Source organism: Belonocnema kinseyi, chromosome 7 (genome assembly GCF_010883055.1).
Source record: "Belonocnema kinseyi isolate 2016_QV_RU_SX_M_011 chromosome 7, B_treatae_v1, whole genome shotgun sequence".
NCBI lineage: Eukaryota > Metazoa > Arthropoda > Insecta > Hymenoptera > Cynipidae > Belonocnema > Belonocnema kinseyi.
This window is the reverse complement of record NC_046663.1, coordinates 100444315-100448214: the sequence shown is the minus strand read 5'-3', so window position 1 is coordinate 100448214 and position 3900 is coordinate 100444315. Positions and strand designations below refer to the sequence as shown.

General features: G+C 38.4%; 2 protein-coding genes across 2 annotated transcripts in view; both read left to right on the top strand.

Moving 5' to 3' along the window:
• The window catches only part of LOC117176313 (juvenile hormone epoxide hydrolase 1-like), a 30808-nt gene that overhangs the window by 18500 nt on the left and 8408 nt on the right, over positions 1–3900 (top strand). The gene's annotated exons all lie outside the window — the stretch shown is intronic.
• Positions 3642–3900, top strand: part of LOC117176314 — a 5376-nt gene continuing 5117 nt past the window's right edge. Inside the window, exon 1 of the mRNA XM_033366529.1 lies at positions 3642–3679. The gene's annotated coding sequence lies outside the window, so the exon portion shown is untranslated. The remainder of the gene's footprint in view (positions 3680–3900) is intronic.

Here is a 3900-nt window from a genome sequence, read left to right as displayed (position 1 = left end):
CTAGTATTGTCCAAGAGATGCTAGTGCATTATAATACCCTAAAAAGCTTCGGAACTTGCTCGCACGTTATCATATTGCATTTTATTTCAATACAGAGGTTTTGCAATATTATTGTGCGATATCTTTTTCCCCGTGTACCTAAATAATAAATATTTACGTTAAAACGTTCATATTTTCGGTTATGAATTTTTAATGGTTTATTTTGAATATTTATAAATTTCTACGAGTAACACATCAATTCGACCTCCCAGTAATACGAGCAGATCAACTGTGGCCGAAAGAAGATCTATCGTAATGAAGTAGGTTATGAGAACCCAATGTTACGGGCACAGCCACAATGTGACTGCACTCCGTTTGACCGACCGTCGGGTGCATCAAGGTGACGGACCGACTGCATCATTGCGGTCGTACCTACCAATCTGCCACAATTTACCTGATTGTCGTACCATAGTTGGGCCGACGGTCGGTTTTTCGCTAGCAGTCGACGTCCGTCGCGAACGTCGGTACGACCATGGCAGCTTGAAAACTTCTTAGTCGGCCCAACTCTGGTTACCGTAGATTGGTTACCATAGCAGGGCCGTCTTTGGACCGATGGTCAAGCTCTGGCATCCGACCGAATTTCGAACTTGGGATACGATAAAAAAAATGACAGTCAGTTCGAGCAACTTTTTTTCTCAAAAACAAAGCTCCGCAAATTGGCCAACTTTTTGAGAAACACCCATATAGGATCTGGGCTTAAATTACTATATAGATTCCCATATGTTTTCAAAATGGTGTTTATATATATATATATCGTAGCTGATTAGCCGACTAAGTGGCCAGTCGGAGAGTGAATTCATGAAAAACTTCTTCTTACTATCACTACTGCAAACTCTATGAACTCGTCAAAATCGGGAGTGAATTTTGTGTGATTTTAAAACAAAAAGGTGAAAGTGATCTTTTAATATACGTTATTGCAGTTCAAGATTATGTCGAAAAATTATTGGAAGCACATGTTCAAACTGGGCATGGAGGAATGGATAAAATGTTTTTTATATTAAAAGTAAATGGAAAATTTCTAAGGTAGCTTGTAAATTATTTGTGAGTTTTTGCAGAACTTGAAATCGCAAAAAAGCACCTTCGAAGAAACCCAGTCGGACCAATCCGTATTGTGGCGACGTTCACAAAAAAATTCAGTACTGCGCTAATATGTGTTAGCCGCTACTGATTTGCCATTACTGGCGCAGTAATGGCTATTATGAATATTTAGTACTGAGCCAGTACTGAGAAGATAGTACTCCGCCAGTAGTGGGTAACAGTACTACGTCAGTACTCTTGACCTGATACTGGCTTGTCATTACTGACGCAGTAATGGCTATCATGAACATTTAGTACTGCGCCAGCACTGGAAAAACAGTACTGCGTCAGTACTGGGTAACAATACTAAGCCAGTGCTGGCGCAGTAATGGCCATCATTAATATTTATTACTGAGCCAGCACTGGAAAGAAAGTACTGCGCCAGAACTGGGTAATAGTACTAACCCAGTACTGTATAGCCACTATAGGCTTGCAAATATCTGGCGCAGTAATGACTATTATGAATATTTAGTACTGCGCGAGTACTGGGAAGACAGTATTAGAAAACATTATTACTGTGAAATTTTTATCAATTCGTATAATAATAATATGTTTAATAATTTGGAATAAAAACTAATATTCATTATTATTTATTTATTTCCTAATATGTTTACATCTTGAATTGAATTTAAATTTTCGCGCGCTTTGACATAATCACTAGAAGTTGATACGATCTAAATGGCTACCAACGACTACCAGCATCAACTCAACGTAGTTTTACTCGGAATTGTGAAACGTTTTGATTGTCCTTGCGGAAAAAGTGCAGTTTTTCGCTAACGGTTGCGATTTATGAGTAATAATTCAAGGTAAGTTCAGGATTCTATCGTAAAAAAGTGATTTTTTTTATATATTCAAGCTGCATTTCTACAAAAAATGCACTCATGTTCGTCAGAAATTCAAGCATTACGATTGATGCACGTGATGAAAGAAATCTAACCTACAATATTGTAGATTTTCCGCATTTTATATTTCTCATTTTCTTCCACGTGTAGAACGTCGGAATGCAGCATTTCGGAAAATTTGTACTCTGATTCCATTTGCTCTTTGGAACAATCAGAGGAAACTGGAAGCGAGGAAGAAAATATTGCTACTGATCAGATCTCTAATCCGCCATTGCGGACGCAGTACTGATTGCCAGTGCTGTGCCCGTATTCCATCATCACTTAATACCAGTACCGTGCCCGTATTCCGCCAGTATATGTGTAGTACCGATTGCTACTATCGTGCCCGGATTTCACCAGTACGGGCGCAGTACTAATTGCTAATACCGTGTCCGTGTTCCACCAATATAGGCGCAGTACTGATTTTTAGTACGGGTCAAGTGTTGGTTAGCCAGTAATGGCATGCTCATATGAGTACAGTACTGATAGGCAGTACTCAGCCAGTGCTGGCAAGCCAGTAATGGTTAAGCGTTATTATCCATTACGGACATCAGTACAGGCGCCCGTACTGATTGCCAGTACCGCGCCTGTATCCGCCAGTACGTCTACAGTACTGCGCCCGTTGTTAAAGTCTGATTGGGAAGGTGTTGTTTTCAAGCCCATATAGTATCGAATGGGTTTAATATGCGCGGCCAAGTGGATCTGATTTACTTCTAATTATGCAGTGATGGTAATTATAAATGGGTAATGAATAACCAAGATCATGCAACTAAGTTTCTACATTTACGACCCTTGAAATCAAAACACGCTGCTAATGTAGCTGATGAATGATTGAAGATATTTTTTACCTGGGGAGCACCGCTAATCTTATAAAGCGACAATGGTCGCGAATTTGCTGCTTCCGTTGTAACTGAGCTGTCAACAACTTGGCCTCATTGCAAAATTGTGCATGGACGACCTCGGCATCCTCGAAGCCAAGGAAGTGTGGAAAGAGCGAACGCGGACGTTGAAGATATGCTGCGAGCATGGATAATTGATAATAAATCATCCAACTGGAGCCGTGGAATCTATGAAGTGCAGGTCAGGAACAGAATTACATTACCTTCTTTCACTGCAATACTTAAATTGCATTCAATATAAAATTTGCTCTCTTTTTTTCTTTATTTCAGTAGCAAAAGAACACCTCTAAACACCGAGTAATAAATAGGTCTCCTTATGAAGCTGTGCTAGGACCAATCAGAGGTGGCTTGCAACGTACTTTGCTACCGGGTGAGGTTTTAAACACCCTTACTTCCGAAGAAGATCTAGAACAAGCCCTAGTTCAAGCCTCCTGACAGCAGAACCGACATGAAATCGATGTGTTCTACGAAGAATAGACTATCTTTTAGTTACCGCTAAGAATTAGGCTAATTTCATTTTGTATGAAATTTAGTAAACACGTAGAAGTGTTAAAATAAATCAAAATCTTTTAAATTTTCTTGTTTTGAAAGTTATATGAGCCTGAATTACATTACAAACTGTAATACAAAATACTGGAGTTTTGAATTCGTTAGAAATTTTTAGAAATATAATACGTTATTTATTCTTCCTGAAAACTTAGCTGAATGAAGTTAGCCTAATTCTTCACGGGAACGAAAAGATAGTCTATTCTCCGTAAAACCTATCGAAATGAATACTGAAAGGTATGGATGTAATTTTTCATTTATTAATTAACTGATATGATGAGCCTTAATTGAAATTTTAAGCCTGAGGTTTTTCCCCTACAATTTTGAATTGTATGATTTCATATTTCAACCAAAGACTACCAGGTGTATACATATGAAACCGGTATTTTTTCAAGAAAAAAAACACATTTATTTCAAGAGAATGATAACAAATATTTTATTAAAAGTATGCGCCCTCG